Source organism: Ambystoma mexicanum, chromosome 6p (genome assembly GCF_040938575.1).
Source record: "Ambystoma mexicanum isolate Mex_15411 chromosome 6p, UKY_AmexF1_1, whole genome shotgun sequence".
NCBI classification, from domain to species: Eukaryota; Metazoa; Chordata; class Amphibia; order Caudata; family Ambystomatidae; genus Ambystoma; species Ambystoma mexicanum.
The window spans coordinates 1,045,450,434-1,045,473,375 of NC_090935.1; positions in this window are offsets into that span (position 1 = coordinate 1,045,450,434).

Below are 22,942 nucleotides of genomic sequence, written 5' to 3' on the forward strand. Positions count from 1 at the left end.
GAAGCAGGGTTTGGAACCTTCACCTATTGCTGTTAGTCAAAAAGGTCCCTATGTTGAACTGTTAGTGGGGAATAAGAAACATCAGTTCTTGATAGACACTGGAGCACAGAAGTGCTCCATTGATCATTCTCGGGTTCCAAACATTCCACTGTCAGGGCAAACTAATGTTTCTGAAGGGTTTTCTGGCATACCAGTTGCTTGTCCGGTTTCTTCACCGGTGCCTGTTTCTTTGGGTCCCTTTACGGACCACTGTCCATTCCTCTTGACTTCAAACTGTGGAGAGAATTTGCTGGGGTTAAATCTGTTGAAGAAATTAAATGCAGTAATTCATTGTTCCTCTGACGGAGTGCGACTGACGATTTCACCACAGCAACTTCCCAGTTTCTGACTCGACCATTGCCTCCTGAGTTTAGCGTTGTCCCGGAATGTTTGTGGGTGGTTGACGACAATGATGTCGGGGTATTACAGGTTGAAACCGTTAAAATAGTTTTGAAACATGGAGTTAAACTACCACGCATTCCGCAATATAAAATATCAGTTGAGGGCGAGCGTGCTTTCAAGTGCATTGTTTCCGTTTTGTGCATTGAGGAGTGATCGAAGAGATTGCAGGTAGTTTATGTAACAGTCCGATTTTACCCGTGTACAAGAAAGGCGACAATGCAATCCCATTACGTTTCATAATTGATCTACGCGCTATTAATAAAGTTGTCGCCCCACAATTTCCAATTGTGCCTGATGTGACAACGATATTAACAATGATCCCTGCTACAGCTACTCACTTTAGTGTTGTGGATCTGAAGAATGCTTTCTTCAGTATTCCTATACACAAGGATAGTAGATATTTGTTCGCGTTCACCTTGGGGGGACATTCGTTCACATTTACCCGTGCACCTCAAGGTTATACTGAAAGTCCAAGCATTTATACTAGGGCTTTGAAAGAGCAGCTTGAAACCCTTGAATTGCCATCTACTTGTACACTGCTTCAGTATGTCGATGAATTGCTTTTAGCTGCAGATTCTGAAAGTGCTTGTAAAGAAGGCACTGTATTGTTGCTTATTCATTTGGCTGAGCATGGTCATAAAGATTCGCTTGAGAAATTTCAATATTGTTGTCAGGAGGTCGCCTATTTAGGCTATCTCCTGTCAAAGGAGGGGAGAAGATTGACACCTGAAAGAATAAAACACATTTCTGGCATGTCTGTCCCAAATACACAGAAGGAAGTCAGAGCCTTAATAGGTATGACTTCTTACTGTAGGCTGTGGATCCCGAACTTCTCACTAGTGATAAAACCGATGTTGGCCTTGACGAAGAAGGGCATTTCTTCGCCGCTGCCATGGAAGACGGAACATCAACGATCATTTGAGCTTCTCAAAACCGCGTTATGCTCTGCACCGGTTCTGGGTACTCCAAATTATAATAAGGCCTTTGTGTTGTTAATGCATGAATGTGATGGATTTGCTTTGGCTGTGTTAACACAGGAACACGGAGGGAAGAATAGACCGTGCGGCTACTACTCTTCCGCCCTTGATCCTGTCGCATGCGCTTTGACAAGATGTTTGAGAGCCATCGCTGCTGCTGCTGCGTCTGTAAAACAGAGTGAGGGAATGGTCCTAGGCCATGATTTAACCCTGATGGTACCTCACTCTGTAGATGTCCTATTGAATAAAACCCAAACACAGCACCTCACCTCTGCACGGCAGACGAGGTATGAATTGACTTTGTTTGCCCCTCACATTCAAATTAAGAGGTGTTGTGTTCTTAATCCGGCTGAACTCCTACCTTTCTCGCAAAATACTGTTTGCGGTGACGAAGAATCACATGACTGCCTGTATACTACTGAACAGGAAACAAAGGGCAGGATAGACCTTATAGATACTCCTTTGGATAATGCGGAAGGGGAGCTGTTTTGTGATGGCTCCTGCTTCAAACTTCCGGATGGTACATCTACAGCTGCTTATGCAGTCACTACATTGAGTACGGTTGTTGAAACTAAGAGAATTCCGCATAACTCCACGCAGGCCACAGAGATTATAGCGTTGACCCGAGCTTGTGAACTCTCCGAAGGGCGTACAGTAAATATATATACTGATAGCCAGTATGCCTTTGGGGTGGCTCACAACTTTGGGCGGCTCTGGTCAGAAAGAGGGTTCCTAACCTCACATAGGACCAAGATTCAGCATGGCCCCATGATAGTGCAATTGCTCTCGGCACTCGCGCTCCCTAGTCAGTTAGCGATCATGAAATGTGCAGCGCATCGTAAGGTCATAGATGATGTGGGGAAAGGGAACGCTTTTGCTGACCAGATAGCCAGGCAAACGGCCACAGACCTTAGCACAGACATGTATGTTCTAAGAGAAACAAGAGATGCCTATGTAATGGATGAGGGTATTGGGTCTGTACGAGATATCCAAGCTGATGCCACAATAGAAGAGGCTAAGAAGTGGGCCGAAGGGATGGGGAAACTAGATGAAGATGGGTGTTGGGTGGACACATCTGAAGGGAAATGGTTGCTCCCTAATTCATATGTGCTGGCGATGGTTACGATGGCACATGGTCCTACGCATGTGTGTGCTCAGCAGATCACGAAAATGTTAGAAAAAGTCTGGGTAAATGATAAAATTTTGAAAATCGCGCAGCGTTATGTCCAAGATTGCATGATTTGCTTGCAGCACAATGTGGGGAAGGGGACAGCAACTCCAAGGGGTAGTTTTGGGCTTCCTTCTGTCCCCTTCGAGGTCATCCACTTTGATTTTATTGAGATGGAAGGGTGTAACAATCTAAAATAGGTCCTTGTGATCATTTGTGCCTTTAGTAAATGGGTTGAGGCTTTCCCCGTTAAAGATGCTACTGCCATGACCACTGCGAAGACTATGGTAAAGGAATTCTTCCCACGATTTGGGTTGCCAAGAGTAATTTGGTCGGACAACGGTCCACATTTTGTTGCAGCAGTAATCTTGCAGATATGCACAGCATTACACATCGAAAAGCGATTTCATTCGGCAAGACATCCTCAAAGTGCTGTGTTGGTAGAGAGACATAATGGTATCCTAAAGAATAAGCTTGCTAAAACATGTGCCGGCACCAAACTGAAATGGCCGGACGCCTTACCTATTGTGTTGTTAGCCATGCGTGCCACACCTCAAACTAAGACGGGGCTCTCTCCATTCGAGGTGGTGATGGGGAGGCCTGCTAATATTTGGGGTCTTCTGAAGCCTAAAGCGTTGAGAGATGTTGAAAATATATTGCTTGCAGACTACTGTAACCAGTTGACTAAAAATCTGTATTTCATTTATCATCAGGTTCGATCAGCTTTACCTGTACGGTTTACGGGCCCAGGACACAATATTCAGCCTGGAGGTTGGGTCCTGGTGAAGGCCTACGAAAGGTCTTCCTGCCTCGCGCCTCGCTGGTGGGGACCCTACCAGGTGCTGTTGGTCACCCAGACAGCAGTGCGGGTGGCTGGAAAGAAGCATTGGATCCACGCGACGCATGTCAAGAAACTTCCTCACCCGACGCCACACGTTACAGAAGAAGCAGAACCCCATGCTGATGCTACAATCTCAGATCCTGGAGTAGCAAATAGCGCTGTGAGTGTGTCGGAGAATCTCTCTGAGCCCGTGGAGCTTGGAGAACCGTCCATTTTGTCTCTGCACTCTTCGGAAAAGTCACTTCCGGAAAACGTTGTTTCAAGTTCTCGCCTCTGATACGTTGCTTCCCTCAGGAAGTGACGTTACCTTATTTCCGGATCAAACAGTACCGGGAACCACCAGGTACGACCTTCGACGAAGAAAATAGAACTACGGCATGGGTTTTGCCTGTGCATCTGGGGAAAAAAAAGAGTCATTGAGAGTTTTTGCAAGGAAAATTTTGGGAAAAAAAGGGATTCTGCTGGCTAGGGTTGGGGAAGGACTAAGAAGTCGCGCGACCGTAGTGTCGCCAGCAACAAACATTGTGGTCGTCGATTGAAAAAACTACGATGCCTGCCACCTCCACCGCTACTGCTCGTATTGGACTTGTAAATAAGGGGGTGACCAACTCGGACAATGAACAATGTGCCTGGGCCCCGAAAACGTATTGCTGTGTTGTGATGTGAGTAATTGGAATTTGTATAGTTACTGCCGTGGGACTTTGGTACTTTGAAGAAATGTATCCTCTAGAGCCTCTTTTGCCAATTGAAATTGTACCTACTGCTCTGACTCCCTCTGTACACCTTCATACTTTGTCACCTAGGGACTCCCAGCATAGACGAAAGTATCATAATAACACTTTAATGATAATAATGAATTCAACGCATGCCATTTTTAATAAGAGTAACTGCTGGATCTGCACCCATTTACCACAACATGGGAACAAGGGGCTAGGATGGTATATTCACCCTTTACCTTTAACGACTGCTTGCTATGCCTCTCTTAGAGCACTATTCTTTGGCCGTTGGAATGATAGCATCTCAGGGAACTTTGATGGAACTAATTTAAATGATTTTGAGAAACGTGTATTGACTCCCCTGGGATGCTCGCTTTTTGCAAATAGAAGTAAGCCTAATGCTGCTTCTATTAGGCCATCTGATGAACTGTCTCTTCCTTTCCAAACTCTAATTTCCTTTAAAATGGCTCTGATGGGCAATAAGGATGCCGTGCCTCCTTCCTTCTCTATTAACCATAGCCCGGATTCAGTTCCCTTCTGTGTACAGAGGAATGGCACCCGATCAATAGGAGATTTTGAAGGTTGTGTGAACGTTGTAAATTTGACCGGGGAGAACAGGCCTTTGTATGTAGGGGGGCCTGTCTATTTCGTTTGCGGTAGTACAGAATTTCCCTGGTTGCCCAAGGATTGGCAGGGAACCTGTTATTTAGGGAACCTGTTACCTGGGGTATTTATAGCTAGTACATTGGAAGTTTCTAAAGCTCGTCCACGGCGGGACGAGGATGGAGATACCCCTGGGCAAATATTGGGAGATATAGCAAAATCAGTTGTGCCATTTTGGGGACAAATAGCAAATTCCGAAAGTATTAGGGGGCTAGCAAGAGTACTGGAGAGAACCATCAACCGGACCACGTATATACTCTATAATATGACACTGGAACAGAAAGCAATAAGATTGGTAGCGCTCCAAAACCGGATGGCATTGGATGTCATTCTGGCAGAGGGTGGTGGAGTATGTAAATTAGTGGGGTCCGCTTGTTGTGTTTTCATACCGGATTCCTCCCCGACAATTTTCAAGGCAATACAGAACTTGCACGTCCTCAGTTCAGAAGTGCATGTTCCTGTGGGAGATTGGAGTATTAGTGCTTGGTTCTGGGACTCCTTACGATCCTGGGGTTGGAAGGTGCTTTCTGTCATACTGGTTATTTTGGGAATCCTGCTATTCCTTTGTTGCTGTATCCAATGTCTACCTAGTATATGTGCAATGCTAGGGGGATGTTGCGCTCAGGCGGTGAGCACGATAGGACATAAAGTGTATGCCCCAGATACAGCATCTAAAGAGTTTGTGTTGCAAGAGGTTCTGGTGAACAACCTAATGGCTATAGATATTACAGATAATGATTCAGGATGTATGGACGACAATGCATGGAGTTATTTACAAATACATTAGAAATGGTATTAACACTTGGCATAGGCCAAAATGAAGGTTTGTCGGAATAGAAATAATATTATGCCTCCTATTGTAATAGTTCTATGTATATTGGCCTACGCCAAGTTGTCTAAACATCATGCGCGAACAAACTCCACGGCAAGGTCTTGACCTCAGAGAAATCAATGTAAGCCGCCATCTTGGATTAAGCCTCCATTTTAGGTTCTCTTGTTATGCAGAAGTCACCCTGAACATCAAAATGGAGGCCAAATGACATTCCGAATAAGATTCTGGTCGATGTGACCTCCGTACAGCTGAATAATTAATATGCCTGCAGGCCACTTGTCGGGGTCGCGAACAGAGACCTTGTCCTACTGTTGACCTATATGTAAATGTACTACTTATATCAGCAAAACTAATCAAAATGCATATGTTAAAGGTTGACCTGGAAAGGAACCCTAAGACCAGTATTGTATTTCGCAGAATGGTTAACCCGCAAGAGGGTTGGCCAAGGGCTGGACAAATTGTATAAATGGCCCGGGTAATCCAATGTGCGCTCTCTCACTGAACACATCGAACCCTCGTTGAAGTTTGTTATGTTATACTGAGAGCCGAATAGCTATCCGTTTGTCAGTTGACTTGGTAACTGTTGTAACTTGAAATAAAGTACTTGTATGTTTCTTTGTAACCTGTGTTGGTGTGTTTCCTTTTGGGCTTCCCGGCCTCATATTATTTTTCTGTTTTCACAGTGGTGTCCAATATTTTACTTTTAAGGAGCAAACATTGACTGAAGGGGAGACTCTCCTTAAGGTGTTTAAGATGAAAACTGCTGAAATGTAAGGCATTATTAACATCTGTGGGTTTTTGTAATAACAGAAGAGACACACTGGGAGTAAAGCGATACCTTTATTGATCAACCTGTAGCCAGCCGTGCCACAGCTCCCTGCTCTTCCAACAGTCCAGTATCCTGCCACAACCCAAAGGTAAACAATATTGGAACATTAGAATTACGAGCGTGGAATTCTACATGTAGAATTCCACGCTCGTATGACACGAGCTACTTACAACACTTCTCCCCCCCTCACTCACTCAATCAACATGTATTGATCAACACTCATTCAGGGAAAGGAAAACAGGGAAATGAAGGAGAAAATGGAGGCGGGGAAAGACATGGGAAAGTGGTGGCACACCACAAAGAAACTGATCACCCTTTAATGGAACCCAGGAAAAAGTCATTATAGTTAGCAGGAAACTTCCTGACCCTAACCGGGAGAGACCTACGAGTACCAAACTCGGGGCCGGGCTCTCTGGGGGGTTGTTACTGCTGCCTCCCCATAATTTGAAGTAGAGGCAGAACCTTCTGGACCAGTGGGTATCTCTTCAGCACCCCCCACAGAACCTTCAGCACCCCCACGGAACCTTCTGGACTTGTGGGTGCTTCTTCTGCACCCCTATGACCCACAGAAGTCAAATCAGCATCCCTTGGAGCCCCATCCTCTGCATTTACAACTTCTGCAGTACTGCCACCCTCCAAGGTACCATCGCCATCCAGGTCAGGGATCACAGGTGGTAGAACCTCAGGAAAACCGCCGTCAAGACCCTCCTCAATGCCACCTACGCCCGAGGCATTTTCCTCTCGCACCACTACACTTCCCCTTTTCACAATAACCACACGTCTTACACTCCACCTCGTACCATCGTCTAACGTTACATAACCACGCCCAGTCTTGGTCACCACACGTAGCTGCATGTATTTGCTCAAACCCTTGGCCACAAACCTCGGATTCTTCACAACAACTTGGTCCCCAACTTCCACTCGCAAGGGTTTCCTCAGTTTTAGTTGACCCTGCCAAAAAGCCTCCTGTTTGCGGCACACCCTGTCCAAAACTTTCTGCATGTCGACCTGTGACTGACCACCGCCACTGAGAGTGGGAACTCTCAATTTAGAGCCAGGCTTCCTCCCCCTCATTAGCTCAAATGGGGACAAACCCGTGAAGGTTGAAGGAGTCAGCCTATAAGCCTTGAGTGCCTCAGAAACCACGCTGCACCACGGCAAAGCATTGGCGAGCGCCAATTGTATGGCCCCCTTCACGAAGCGGTTCATGCACCCGACCAACCCATTTGCCTCCGGATTATAGAGGGACATCCTATGGTGGCGAATGCCTAAATTAGAATGGCACTTGATACAAACTGAGAACCATTGTCCGTGACGACACCAGCAGGAATACCTTCTCTATCGAAGACAGCAGAAAGGAACTCAACCACTTTCTCAGTCATCACAGAAGTTATCACTGTGGCCTCCACCCACCTGGAGGTGTAGTCCACCATCACCACAATGAATCTTAAACCACCACCCAAGGAATCTATGGGTCCCATTATGTCCGCAGCTACCTTGGACCACACATTCTTAGGTACTTCCACAGGATAGATAGGTTGGGCAGCGGTCGCCTTGCTCTTATCGCTGGCTGAACACGCTGCACAGTCCTTGACAACTCTCTCGACATCATCATCCATCCTGGGCCCCCAATATACCTCCCTGAGCCTCATTTTAGTCATAGACCTCCCTAGGTGTCCTTCGTGAGCCAACTCTATAAGCCTGCCTTTGAGTGACTCTGGCGGAACCAATCTTAAACCCCTGGCGAAACCCCACGGACCCTTAGACAATTCAGGCCACACATAACCAAACAACTTTGACGATTCCTCATCACGAACTCCAGTTCTAAGGGCGGACCTGATATTAATCAATACCGGATCTAGACTGCACTCCTCGCTCCATACCTGTTCGCAAATAGCGGGAGCAACGCCAGCTACCAAGGTGCAATCATCACCGGACAATCCCTGGATATGATCCGCGCCCCCTGACGTGAAAAGTGGGACAGACAGTCAGCAACAGCATTCCTTTGACCGGGCACGTACTCAACCCTAAAATTAAATTCTCCCATATCAGCCATCCAATGCATGACCCTGGAGGATGCCTGCGATAACTCTTTGGTGGTTAAAACATGCACCAATAGCTTGTGATCGGTGTGCAATGTACACTCAACACCCCATAGAAAGGTTCTAAAATGCCTTGAGGCCCAGACAGCAGCCAAGGCCTCCCTTTCGATCACAGCATATCTACACTCTGCCTCTTCGAGCACTCTGGATGCAAACGCAATGGGACGAAATGTTCCACCCTCCCACTGTTCCAACACAGCCCCAACATCATACTCGCTGATGTCCACAGTTAAGACAGTTTTCCTCGACGGACAAAAGGATGCCAAGGAAGGAGCTTGGTCTACGTCCACCTTCAAGTTCTCAAACTCACTGTGACACTAATCAGACCAATCAAAATGTGCACCTTTCTTGAGTAATGCCCTCATGGCAACTGTTTGCCAGAATACGCTGGTATAAATCTGCTATAATACTCAGCAAGACCCAGAAAGGATCTCAACTGGTTCTTATTAACTTGGGGAGGCACGTCACGCAAAACCATCACTAATTCCTCTTTAGGATGAACCCCCTCAGCATCCAAAGTATGTCCTAGGTAAGTCACACTCTCCACACCCACCTTGCACTTGCTCATCTTGACTGTGAGACCACTCCTTTCTAACACACCCATGACCTGCAGGATTCTCTCATTGTGCTCCTTACGAGACCTTCCCCAAACCAATATGTCATCTTGGAAGTATTCCACACCGTTGACACCTGTGAACAACTTTTGCATAACTCGCTGGAAGACAGCTGAGGCGGAATCTAAACCAAAAGGCATTCGGCGGAAACGGAATGCCCCAAACGGGGTGATGAAAGAGGTGAGCGGGCGTGACTCGCCATGACGGTCTATCTGATGATAGGCAGAGGAGATGTCAAAAGTGGAAAAACAGGATGCACCTCCACCAAGGAGACCATCTCGCTGATGTTCGGCAAGGGATGCCTGTCTATCCAGATGTTGCAATTTAAGTCTCTGAGTCTCTGAGGTCGACACACATTCTCATGTCCCCATCAGATTTGCGTGCCAGAACCACAGGAGCCAACCACTCCGATGACTCCACTTCCTCAATCACTCCTGCTTCCATGAGCTTGTCGAGCTCCGCCTTAAGTGAGTCTCGGGCAGCAATGGGAACACGTCGAACTTTGTGTACAACAGGGTTGGCACCTCTTTTTAAAACTATCTTGTGTGCAAAGCCCTGCAACTTGCCAAACCTGGATGTAAAAACAGTGGAAAACCTGTTTTGAAGTAACTCTGCCATCAAGGGGGTTCCATGTAATAATGTCACCACAAAAATCTCGCCATGCTAAAATATCGCCGAAAAATGGCCGTTTTTTGTGGCAACATTATTGCATGGAACATGCGGGGGACACCCCCGCAACCCCCAAACTTTTTTTTTTTTTAATTTTTTTTTGCCCCTGTCCCCATATATATGGTCACCCAAATAATATCGCCACAACATTTTCCCGGCGATACCATTTACGGCGACCATATATATGGCAATATTATTACCTGATACCATCAAGGGTGCAGCCACATCCTTCACTCACACTTAAAACTGGGATGGCTTTCCCAGGGCGAACTTCTATTTCCAGGGCAGCCTGCTCGTCCCACCCTATGACCGGATCACCCTTGTGTGCCACATAGTGTTTACCCTTGGTTCTCCGCCCTTGAAACTCTATGTCAACACAATCAAAACCTAGTACTTTAATGAGAACATGCCCATAGGCGCAAGGGTTGATGTTAGAAGAATGCAAGTCAGACACTTTCTTCTGAAATTTGGAGTGATACAGTTTAGGAGATATCATGGTATATGGGGGTCCTGTATCAACCATCAAGTCAATAGGCACTCCATTTACACACAAGGTTGCCCATGGGCTCTTCCTTGCTGAGACGACACTCAACAATAAACCCTCCTTGACACAAACATTCGAAGTTGGAGAAGACCCCACATATCCAATCACTGTCCCCTCATCCTCTGTATCATTAGGGTCAACCATTCGCACAGTTTCCTTAGTATGACTATTGCTCCTGCACATACGGGCATAATGCCCTCTGCTTTTGCACTTCCTGCAAACCACAGCGGTGGCTGGGCATTCCTTCAACCCTGCCAAATGCCGCCGCCAACCACACTTTCTGCAAACATCTTTTGAGTTAAACGTCCCCTTGGAGTCCTTGGGCCTCATTACGACCCAGGCGGTAAGGGATTACTGGTACCGGTAAGGGCACTGGTGCTGGTAATCCCTTACCGCCCAATTACGAGGTCCCTTTGCGGGTCCCTACCATGATGGCTGGTTTCACCGACGCTCTCACTTTTCCACCACCCCCGCCATCTCTTCCAGCTCCTACACACAATCCTATCCCCTCGACTTTCACACCCTGCTCATCTCTCATCTCTTCAACCCTCTGATTTTGCCAGTGAGTTTACTTCTAAAGTTGTCCCTCTTTGCTGCTCCTTCCCTCCTACTGTTATCCCTCCCCATTCTTCTTCCACTGTGCCTCTCCATTATCTTCTTTCACCCTTTTGTCTGACCTTGATGACCTTCTTGTACATGCCCACTGACTGCTTACTCTTCAAACTCTCTCTCCCCTCTACACTCATTCCACAAATCTGCCCTCATGTGCTCCATTATCTCACTTCCCATTTCAACTCTTCTCTTGATAAGTCTTGCTTTCCATCCCTTTTTCAAACATGGCACTCATTCTTCCCATCTTGAAAAACCCCTCCCTTAATCCTTCTTTACTGGGCAAGTACCACCCTATTTCTCTTCTTCCCTTTCCTTTCTGTCTAAACTCCTAGAGCACACTGTATACTCACAGGTCTCCACATATCTTAACCTTCACTTCCTTCTGCCTCCAGTTCAATCTGGCTTCCATCCCTCGCATTCCGAGGCTGCCCCTCTACATGTTTCCGACTCTCTTCGCACTGCTCGGCACTCTAAACTTTCCTCTGTTCTCATTCTCCTTGATAATTCTGCAGCATTTGATATCATTGATCACTCACGTCCTCTTTCCACGCTCTCTTCTCTCGGCTGTTCTGTATCTGTTCTCCAGTGGTCCCACTCCTATCTCTCAAACTGTTCTTACTTTTACCTGTGCTGGACAGACCTCTCCATTGTGTCCCCTCATCTTTCAGGTCCTTCATGGGGTTGCCCTAGGTCCTCTACTTTTCTCTCTCTACACTATCCCACTTTCGGACATAATTTCTTCTTAGAATCTCTCTTTACATCTTTATGCTGGTGGCACCCACATCCCCCTCTCCTTTTCCTCCTTCTCTAGTACATTGCACTCTACTGTCTCTGTCACTCCGAAATCCAATCTTGGATGTCTTCCCATTTCCTGCATCTTAATCCCTTAAAATCAGAGGTTATTTTCTTCCTTGCTACCTCTATGCTCCCTCTCTTTCCTTTCCTCTCTCCCTGCTCCCTTTTCACCATCTGCCTGTAACCTTCGTGTCATTTCTTGCCCCTCCCTCCCGTTTTACCTTCGCATTTCTTCTATTTTTCACAATTGCTGCTATGCTCTCTTCAACATCCAACGTGCCCGTTCTTACCTCTCCTTTCACGCTGCTAAGCTTTGTCCTTTCTGTCCGGTCTTTTCTCGCATTGACGAATGTTCTGCTCTTCCTCTTGGCCTCCCTGCTTCTCACCTTATCTCTCTTCGATCTGCGCATAGCTCATCTGTTCATCTTTTTTCCTTTCCTCCTCGTTCTTCTATCTCTTCCATTATACGTTCCTTGTCTCTTCTTCCATATGAATGTAGTCTTCTCTTCCATTTTCTCTGCATTGTTTTCAAGAAGTCCATATTCTTGCCCCTCTCTCCCTCTCTGCATTAACCGCCCTATACTCCCCCCAGCCCTGCTTTCTGCTCCCAGCACAAATTCCTCCTTTCTGTCCCCAAACCCAACTGCGCTTCTTCACGTTTTCGCTCCATCACATTGCTTGCCCCTAAGCATTGGAACTCCCTCCCTGTAGCTATTTGTTCCTCTACCTCTCTCTGTATCTTTCAAACTAATCTGAAGACCCGCCTCCTATTCCAACTTCCCAATTAACTGCTATGTTTACACCATTGTTTCCTGGAATGTTTTACTCATTTCTTTAATGTACTGTTTTTTTCTTGTATTCTGTTCAGCACTTTGGTGTAAAGTGCTTTACAAATAAATAAAGACAAATTCTTCAGGGAGCATCAGCACAATGCCAATAGCAATAATAACCAGGGTGTTAAGACCTTTGCTTCACTCAGGCCTTATATCTTGGACATTGGTCCATTACAGCTGACCCACTTCATCATTGTATGTTTTATTGCTTAAATCAAGAGGGTGTTCTGATCACTGGACAATCAAAGCAAAAAGTGTATAAAATGGATAAAATATAGTGACTCAGGGTTTCCCGGGCTAATAGGAATACTGGTCTTCCTCTGGAGCCCTGTCTAATCTTCGTTTGTTGGTCCAAGCTATAACACCCTGTTTGATTTATCACATTCTCAGGGATATGGCATCCAGCAGACTGTTTGAGAGACTCAACACAGTCTTAAGGATGAAGCACACATGGCATCCAGCAGAGCACCCAGAAGGCTTCTTAGCCTTATAAACAGAGACGTCTTGACCGACTCAAAACAGTGTGAAGGATGTAGCACCCAGAAGGCTTCTTAGCCTTATAAACAGAGACGTCTTGACCAACTCAACACAGTGTGAAGGATGTAGCACCCAGGATAATAAACAGAGACTTCTTGACCGACTCAAAACAGTGTGAACGATGTAGCACCCAGAAGGCTTCTTAGCATTATGAACATAGACGTCTTGACAGACTCAACACAGTGTGAAGGATGCCGCACCCAGAAAGCTTCTTAGCCTTATAAACAGAGACGTCTTGACCGACTCAACACAGTGTGAAGGATGTAGCAGCCAGCATTATAAACAGAGACTTCTTGACCGACTCAACACAGTGTGAAGGATGTAGCACCCAGAAGGCTTCTTAGCCTTATAAACAGAGACTTCTTGACAGACTCAACACAGAGTGAAGGATGTAGCACCCAGAAGGCTTCTTAGCCTTATAAACAGAGACGTCTTGACCGACTCAACACAGTGTGAAGGATGTAGCACCCAGAAGGCTTCTTAGCCTTATAAACAGAGACGTCTTGACCGACTCAACACAGTGTGAAGGATGTAGCACCCAAAAGGCTTCTTAGCCTTATAAACAGAGACGTCTTGACCGACTCAACACAGTGTGAAGGATGTAGCACCCAGAAAGCTTCTTAGCCTTATAAACAGAGACGTCTTGACCGACTCAACACAGTGTGAAGGATGTAGCACCCAGCATTATAAACAGAGACTTCTTGACCGACTCAACACAGTGTGAAGGATGTAGCACCCAAAAGGCTTCTTAGCCTTATAAACAGAGACTTCTTGACAGACTCAACACAGAGTGAAGGATGTAGCACCCAGAAGGCTTCTTAGCCTTATAAACAGAGACGTCTTGACCGACTCAACACAGTGTGAAGGATGTAGCCCCCAGAAGGCTTCTTAGCCTTATAAACAGAGACGTCTTGACCGACTCAACACAGTGTGAAGGATGTAGCACCCAGAAGGCTTCTTAGCCTTATAAACAGAGACGTCTTGACCGACTCAACACAGTGTGAAGGATGTAGCACCCAGAAGGCTTCTTAGCCTTATAAACAGAGACGTCGTGACCGACTCAACACAGTGTGAAGGATGTAGCACCCAGAAGGCTTCTTAGCCTTATAAACAGAGACGTCTTGACCGACTCAACACAGTGTGAAGGATGTAGCACCCAGAAGGCTTCTTAGCCTTATAAACAGAGACGTCTTGACCGACTCAATACAGTGTGAAGGATGTAGCACCCAGCATTATAAACAGAGACTTCTTGACCGACTCAAAACCGTGTGAACGATGTAGCACCCAGAAGGCTTCTTAGCATTATGAACAGAGACGTCTTGACAGACTCAACACAGTGTGAAGGATGCAGCACCCAGAAGGCTTCTTAGCATTATAAACAGAGACGTCTTGACCGACTCAAAACAGTGTGAACGATGCAGCACCCAGAAGGCTTCTTAGCATTATAAACAGAGACCTCTTGACCGACTCAAAACTGTGTGAACGATGTAGCACCCAGAAGGCTTCTTAGCCTTATAAACAGAGACGTCTTGACCGACTCAACACAGTGTGAAGGATGTAGCACCCAGAAGGCTTCTTAGCATTAGAAACAGAGACGTCTTGACCGACTCAAAACAGTGTGAACGATGTAGCACCCAGAAGGCTTCTTAGCATTATAAACAGAGACGTCTTGACCGACTCAAAACAGTGTGAACGATGTAGCACCCAGAAGGCTTCTTAGCATTATAAACAGAGACCTCTTGACCGACTCAAAACAGTGTGAACGATGTAGCACCCAGAAGGCTTCTTAGCCTTATAAACAGAGACATCTTGACCGACTCAATACAGTGTGAAGGATGTAGCACCCAGCATTATAAACAGAGACTTCTTGACCGACTCAACACAGTGTGAAGGATGTAGCACCCAGAAGGCTTCTTAGCCTTATAAACAGAGACTTCTTGACCGACTCAAAACAGTGTGAACGATGTAGCACCCAGAAGGCTTCTTAGCCTTATAAACAGAGACGTCTTGACCAACTCAACACAGTGTGAAGGATGTAGCACCCAGAAGGCTTCTTAGCCTTATAAACAGAGACGTCTTGACCAACTCAACACAGTGTGAAGGATGTAGCACCCAGAAGGCTTCTTAGCCTTATAAACAGAGACATCTTGACCAACTCAACACAGTGTGAAGGATGTAGCACCCAGAAGGCTTCTTAGCCTTATAAACAGAGACCTCTTGACCGACTCAAAACAGTGTGAACGATGTAGCACCCAGAAGGCTTCTTAGCATTATAAACAGAGACTTCTTGACCGACTCAAAACAGTGTGAACGATGTAGCACCCAGAAGGCTTCTTAGCATTATAAACAGAGACCTCTTGACGGACTCAAAACAGTGTGAACGATGTAGCACCCAGAAGGCTTCTTAGCATTATGAACAGAGACGTCTTGACCGACTCAAAACAGTGTGAACGATGTAGCACCCAGAAGGCTTCTTAGCCTTATAAACAGAGACGTCTTGACCAACTCAACACAGTGTGAACGATGTAGCACCCAGAAGGCTTCTTAGCCTTATAAACAGAGACGTCTTGACCGACTCAACACAGTGTGAAGGATGTAGCACCCAGAAGGCTTCTTAGCCTTATAAACAGAGACGTCTTGACCGACTCAATACAGTGTGAAGGATGTAGCACCCAGCATTATAAACAGAGACTTCTTGACCGACTCAAAACAGTGTGAACGATGTAGCACCCAGAAGGCTTCTTAGCCTTATAAACAGAGACCTCTTGACCGACACAAAACAGTGTGAACGATGTAGCACCCAGAAGGCTTCTTAGCATTATAAACAGAGACTTCTTGACCGACTCAAAACAGTGTGAACGATGTAGCACCCAGAAGGCTTCTTAGCATTATGAACAGAGACTTCTTGACCGACTCAAAACAGTGTGAACGATGTAGCACCCAGAAGGCTTCTTAGCCTTATAAACAGAGACGTCTTGACCAACTCAACACAGTGTGAACGATGTAGCACCCAGAAGGCTTCTTAGCCTTATAAACAGAGACGTCTTGACCAACTCAACACAGTGTGAACGATGTAGCACCCAGAAGGCTTCTTAGCATTATAAACAGAGACCTCTTGACCGACTCAAAACAGTGTGAACGATGTAGCACCCAGAAGGCTTCTTAGCATTATGAACAGAGACGTCTTGACCGACTCAACACAGTGTGAAGGATGTAGCACCCAGGGTAATAAACAGAGACTTCTTGACCGACTCAAAACAGTGTGAACGATGTAGCACCCAGAAGGCTTCTTAGCATTATGAACAGAGACGTCTTGACAGACTCAACACAGTGTGAAGGATGCCGCACCCAGAAAGCTTCTTAGCCTTATAAACAGAGACGTCTTGACCGACTCAACACAGTGTGAAGGATGTAGCACCCAGCATTATAAACAGAGACTTCTTGACCGACTCAACACAGTGTGAAGGATGTAGCACCCAGAAGGCTTCTTAGCCTTATAAACAGAGACTTCTTGACAGACTCAACACAGAGTGAAGGATGTAGCACCCAGAAGGCTTCTTAGCCTTATAAACAGAGACGTCTTGACCGACTCAACACAGTGTGAAGGATGTAGCACCCAGAAGGCTTCTTAGCCTTATAAACAGAGACGTCTTGACCGACTCAACACAGTGTGAAGGATGTAGCACCCAGAAGGCTTCTTAGTCTTATAAACAGAGACGTCTTGACCGACTCAACACAGTGTGAAGGATGTAGCACCCAGAAAGCTTCTTAGCCTTATAAACAGAGACGTCTTGACCGACTCAACACAGTGTGAAGGATGTAGCACCCAGCATTATAAACAGAGACTTCTTGACCGACTCAACACAGTGTGAAGGATGTAGCACCCAAAAGGCTTCTTAGCCTTATAAACAGAGACTTCTTGACAGACTCAACACAGAGTGAAGGATGTAGCACCCAGAAGGCTTCTTAGCCTTATAAACAGAGACGTCTTGACCGACTCAACACAGTGTGAAGGATGTAGCACCCAGAAGGCTTCTTAGCCTTATAAACAGAGACGTCTTGACCGACTCAACACAGTGTGAAGGATGTAGCACCCAGAAGGCTTCTTAGCCTTATAAACAGAGACGTCTTGACCGACTCAACACAGTGTGAAGGATGTAGCACCCAGAAGGCTTCTTAGCCTTATAAACAGAGACGTCGTGACCGACTCAACACAGTGTGAAGGATGTAGCACCCAGAAGGCTTCTTAGCCTTATAAACAGAGACGTCTTGACCGACTCAACACAGTGTGAAGGATGTAGCACCCAGAAGGCTTCTTAGCCTTATAAACAGAGACGTCTTTACCGACTCAATACAGTGTGAAGGATGTAGCACCCAGCATTATAAACAGAGACTTCTTGACCGACTCAAAACCGTGTGAACGATGTAGCACCCAGAAGGCTTCTTAGCATTATAAACAGAGACTTATTGACCGACTCAAAACAGTGTGAACGATGTAGCACCCAGAAGGCTTCTTAGCATTATGAACAGAGACGTCTTGACAGACTCAACACAGTGTGAAGGATGCAGCACCCAGAAGGCTTCTTAGCATTATAAACAGAGACGTCTTGACCGACTCAAAACAGTGTGAACGATGCAGCACCCAGAAGGCTTCTTAGCATTATAAACAGAGACCTCTTGACCGACTCAAAACAGTGTGAACGATGTAGCACCCAGAAGGCTCCTTAGCCTTATAAACAGAGACGTCTTGACCGACTCAACACAGTGTGAAGGATGTAGCACCCAGAAGGCTTCTTAGCATTATAAACAGAGACGTCTTGACCGACTCAAAACAGTGTGAACGATGTAGCACCCAGAAGGCTTCTTAGCATTATAAACAGAGACCTCTTGACCGACTCAAAACAGTGTGAACGATGTAGCACCCAGAAGGCTTCTTAGCCTTATAAACAGAGACATCTTGACCGACTCAATACAGTGTGAAGGATGTAGCACCCAGCATTATAAACAGAGACTTCTTGACCGACTCAACACAGTGTGAAGGATGTAGCACCCAGAAGGCTTCTTAGCCTTATAAACAGAGACTTCTTGACCGACTCAAAACAGTGTGAACGATGTAGCACCCAGAAGGCTTCTTAGCCTTATAAACAGAGACGTCTTGACCAACTCAACACAGTGTGAAGGATGTAGCACCCAGAAGGCTTCTTAGCCTTATAAACAGAGACTTCTTGACCGACTCAAAACAGTGTGAACGATGTAGCACCCAGAAGGCTTCTTAGCATTATAAACAGAGACCTCTTGACGGACTCAAAACAGTGTGAACGATGTAGCACCCAGAAGGCTTCTTAGCATTATGAACAGAGACGTCTTGACCGACTCAAAACAGTGTGAACGATGTAGCACCCAGAAGGCTTCTTAGCCTTATAAACAGAGACGTCTTGACCAACTCAACACAGTGTGAACGATGTAGCACCCAGAAGGCTTCTTAGCCTTATAAACAGAGACGTCTTGACCGACTCAACACAGTGTGAAGGATGTAGCACCCAGAAGGCTTCTTAGCCTTATAAACAGAGACGTCTTGACCGACTCAATACAGTGTGAAGGATGTAGCACCCAGCATTATAAACAGAGACTTCTTGACCGACTCAAAACAGTGTGAACGATGTAGCACCCAGAAGGCTTCTTAGCCTTATAAACAGAGACCTCTTGACCGACTCAAAACAGTGTGAACGATGTAGCACCCAGAAGGCTTCTTAGCATTATAAACAGAGACTTCTTGACCGACTCAAAACAGTGTGAACGATGTAGCACCCAGAAGGCTTCTTAGCCTTATGAACAGAGACGTCTTGACCGACTCAAAACAGTGTGAATGATGTAGCACCCAGAAGGCTTCTTAGCCTTATAAACAGAGACGTCTTGACCAACTCACCACAGTGTGAACGATGTAGCACCCAGAAGGCTTCTTAGCCTTATAAACAGAGACCTCTTGACCGACTCAAAACAGTGTGAACGATGTAGCACCCAGAAGGCTTCTTAGCATTATAAACAGAGACTTCTTGACCGACTCAAAACAGTGTGAACGATGTAGCACCCAGAAGGCTTCTTAGCATTATGAACAGAGACGTCTTGACCGACTCAAAACAGTGTGAACGATGTAGCACCCAGAAGGCTTCTTAGCCTTATAAACAGAGACGTCTTGACCAACTCAACACAGTGTGAACGATGTAGCACCCAGAAGGCTTCTTAGCCTTATAAACAGAGACGTCTTGACCAACTCAACACAGTGTGAACGAAGTAGCACCCAGAAGGCTTCTTAGCATTATAAACAGAGACCTCTTGACCGACTCAAAACAGTGTGAACGATGTAGCACCCAGAAGGCTTCTTAGCATTATGAACAGAGACGTCTTGACCGACTCAACACAGTGTGAAGGATGTAGCACCCAGGATAATAAACAGAGACTTCTTGACCGACTCAAAACAGTGTGAACGATGTAGCACCCAGAAGGCTTCTTAGCATTATGAACAGAGACGTCTTGACAGACTCAACACAGTGTGAAGGATGCCGCACCCAGAAAGCTTCTTAGCCTTATAAACAGAGACGTCTTGACCGACTCAACACAGTGTGAAGGATGTAGCACCCAGCATTATAAACAGAGACTTCTTGACCGACTCAACACAGTGTGAAGGATGTAGCACCCAGAAGGCTTCTTAGCCTTATAAACAGAGACTTCTTGACAGACTCAACACAGAGTGAAGGATGTAGCACCCAGAAGGCTTCTTAGCCTTATAAACAGAGACGTCTTGACCGACTCAACACAGTGTGAAGGATGTAGCACCCAGAAGGCTTCTTAGCCTTATAAACAGAGACGTCTTGACCGACTCAACACAGTGTGAAGGATGTAGCACCCAGAAGGCTTCTTAGCCTTATAAACAGAGACGTCTTGACCGACTCAACACAGTGTGAAGGATGTAGCACCCAGAAAGCTTCTTAGCCTTATAAACAGAGACGTCTTGACCGACTCAACACAGTGTGAAGGATGTAGCACCCAGCATTATAAACAGAGACTTCTTGACCGACTCAACACAGTGTGAAGGATGTAGCACCCAAAAGGCTTCTTAGCCTTATAAACAGGGACTTCTTGACAGACTCAACACAGAGTGAAGGATGTAGCACCCAGAAGGCTTCTTAGCCTTATAAACAGAGACGTCTTGACCGACTCAACACAGTGTGAAGGATGTAGCACCCAGAAGGCTTCTTAGCCTTATAAACAGAGACGTCTTGACCGACTCAACACAGTGTGAAGGATGTAGCACCCAGAAGGCTTCTTAGCCTTATAAACAGAGACGTCTTGACCGACTCAACACAGTGTGAAGGATGTAGCACCCAGAAGGCTTCTTAGCCTTATAAACAGAGACGTCGTGACCGACTCAACACAGTGTGAAGGATGTAGCACCCAGAAGGCTTCTTAGCCTTATAAACAGAGACGTCTTGACCGACTCAACACAGTGTGAAGGATGTAGCACCCAGAAGGCTTCTTAGCCTTATAAACAGAGACGTCTTTACCGACTCAATACAGTGTGAAGGATGTAGCACCCAGCATTATAAACAGAGACTTCTTGACCGACTCAAAACCGTGTGAACGATGTAGCACCCAGAAGGCTTCTTAGCATTATAAACAGAGACTTATTGACCGACTCAAAACAGTGTGAACGATGTAGCACCCAGAAGGCTTCTTAGCATTATGAACAGAGACGTCTTGACAGACTCAACACAGTGTGAAGGATGCAGCACCCAGAAGGCTTCTTAGCATTATAAACAGAGACGTCTTGACCGACTCAAAACAGTGTGAACGATGCAGCACCCAGAAGGCTTCTTAGCATTATAAACAGAGACCTCTTGACCGACTCAACACAGTGTGAAGGATGTAGCACCCAGAAGGCTTCTTAGCATTATAAACAGAGACGTCTTGACCGACTCAAAACAGTGTGAACGATGTAGCACCCAGAAGGCTTCTTAGCATTATAAACAGAGACCTCTTGACCGACTCAAAACAGTGTGAACGATGTAGCACCCAGAAGGCTTCTTAGCCTTATAAACAGAGACATCTTGACCGACTCAATACAGTGTGAAGGATGTAGCACCCAGCATTATAAACAGAGACTTCTTGACCGACTCAACACAGTGTGAAGGATGTAGCACCCAGAAGGTTTCTTAGCCTTATAAACAGAGACTTCTTGACCGACTCAAAACAGTGTGAACGATGTAGCACCCAGAAGGCTTCTTAGCCTTATAAACAGAGACGTCTTGACCAACTCAACACAGTGTGAAGGATGTAGCACCCAGAAGGCTTCTTAGCCTTATAAACAGAGACGTCTTGACCAACTCAACACAGTGTGAAGGTCGTAGCACCCAGAAGGCTTCTTAGCCTTATAAACAGAGACATCTTGACCGACTCAACACAGTGTGAAGGATGTAGCACCCAGAAGGCTTCTTAGCATTATAAACAGAGACTTCTTGACCGACTCAAAACAGTGTGAACGATGTAGCACCCAGAAGGCTTCTTAGCATTATAAACAGAGACCTCTTGACGGACTCAAAACAGTGTGAACGATGTAGCACCCAGAAGGCTTCTTAGCATTATGAACAGAGACGTCTTGACCGACTCAAAACAGTGTGAACGATGTAGCACCCAGAAGGCTTCTTAGCCTTATAAACAGAGACGTCTTGACCAACTCAACACAGTGTGAACGATGTAGCACCCAGAAGGCTTCTTAGCCTTATAAACAGAGACGTCTTGACCGACTCAACACAGTGTGAAGGATGTAGCACCCAGAAGGCTTCTTAGCCTTATAAACAGAGACGTCTTGACCGACTCAATACAGTGTGAAGGATGTAGCACCCAGCATTATAAACAGAGACTTCTTGACCGACTCAAAACAGTGTGAACGATGTAGCACCCAGAAGGCTTCTTAGCATTATAAACAGAGACTTCTTGACCGACTCAAAACAGTGTGAACGATGTAGCACCCAGAAGGCTTCTTAGCCTTATGAACAGAGACGTCTTGACCGACTCAAAACAGTGTGAACGATGTAGCACCCAGAAGGCTTCTTAGCCTTATAAACAGAGACGTCTTGACCGACTCAAAACAGTGTGAACGATGTAGCACCCAGAAGGCTCTTTAGCCTTATAAACAGAGACGTCTTGACCAACTCAACACAGTGTGAACGATGTAGCACCCAGAAGGCTTCTTAGCCTTATAAACAGAGACGTCTTGACCGACTCAACACAGTGTGAACGATGTAGCACCCAGAAGGCTTCTTAGCCTTCTAAACAGAGACGTCTTGACCGACTCAAAACAGTGTGAAGTATGTAGCACCCAGAAGGCTTCTTAGCCTTATGAACAGAGACGTCTTGACCGACTCAAAACAGTGTGAAGTATGTAGCACCCAGAAGGCTTCTTAGCCTTATGAACAGAGACGTCTTGACAGACTCAAAACAGTGTGAAGTATGTAGCACCCAGAAGGCTTCTTAGCATTATAAACAGAGACGTCTTGACTGACTCAAAACACTGTGAAGGATGTAGCACCCAGCATACGTCATGAGCGACTCAAAACAGTGTGAAGGATGTAGCACCCAGAAGGCTTCTTGACATTATACACACATTATCAGGGGTACAAGAGACAGCAAACTTCGTCACATTCTCAGCACAGTCTCAAGGATATAGCACCAAGAACTCTTTTTCGTATTTCCCATTTCTATGTACTCTAAA